This window comes from Echinops telfairi, unplaced genomic scaffold (genome assembly GCF_000313985.2).
Source record: "Echinops telfairi isolate 266 unplaced genomic scaffold, ASM31398v2 ScPeMD7_5167;HRSCAF=5991, whole genome shotgun sequence".
Taxonomy (NCBI): domain Eukaryota; kingdom Metazoa; phylum Chordata; class Mammalia; order Afrosoricida; family Tenrecidae; genus Echinops; species Echinops telfairi.
In genome coordinates this window covers 306,676-307,745 of record NW_022109066.1, presented here as the reverse complement: position 1 = coordinate 307,745, position 1,070 = coordinate 306,676, and positions in this window count along the sequence as shown.

Sequence of the window (1,070 nt, the reverse complement as noted above, 5' to 3'; positions counted from 1 at the left end):
GGGAAGACAATATGGTGAGATCTATGACCCAGCAATACTTTTCCTGGGCATATACAAAAGAAATAAGAATCAGATCACAATTGGATATTTGCTTCCCCATATCAATCGCAGCACAGTTCACTATAATAAGAAGTTGGAAGCAGTCTAAAGTCTCATCAATAGAAGAGTGGATTTAAAAACAGCAACGACTCTGATACATATACACAATGGAATGCCACACATCTCTACAAACCACTGTTGGAACCACGAAACATCTCAATTCATGGAGGGATCTGGAAGACATTATGCTGAGTCAAGTTAGTCAAGCACAGAAGGGTAAATACTGTATGAGTCCACTGCTGTAGGAACAAGCTGCAGAATAGGCACAAGCTTGCATGCTATCCAGTCATCTCTCTGGGGATAGCCTGGTAAAGAGGTGGACCAGTGCCAATGAGTTACACACCATCCACTCCAGTCCAGTGTAGGTAACTTGGCCAGGAAGCACCTCAGGACAGCTTAGATCAAATGGATTGGGGAGATTGAGGTGGAGGCGGGATGCTGTCTGCTGAGTGGTAGCCATGTGGATCTGGGGTGAGGTCCCCTGGAGAGGGAGGCATCCCTGCCAGATAGATGAGGTTTACTGATGGGAGCGGAGGCTAGAGAAACAAATCCAGAGACATTCATATATGTATAAGAAGGAGCTTTATATCAAAGGGTATTTGTATGTTAAGAAAATGGCCCAGCCCAGTCCAGATGAAGTCCATAAGTCCGATATTAGCCCATAAAAACAAAAGTAGACCATAAATCCTTCTTCAGACTGATGTAGCACATGAAATGATGCCAAACACAGGCCACTGGGTGCAAAGTCTTGTGGATCCAGTGGTGGTGGAAGCATCTCCATGGTTTTCACAGGTCTCAGCATGGTGGCTTGCCTGCAGCAAGGTGAAGCAGAAAGAAAGAAGTTACCAGAATCCTCCTTGTGAGAAGGCCACACCCACAAGGAGGCATCATTAGGCTGTGACCTGATTGATAGGCTATATTCCACCTGTACACCCTATTTATCAAGTTGACATGAAATTATGTAATTACCA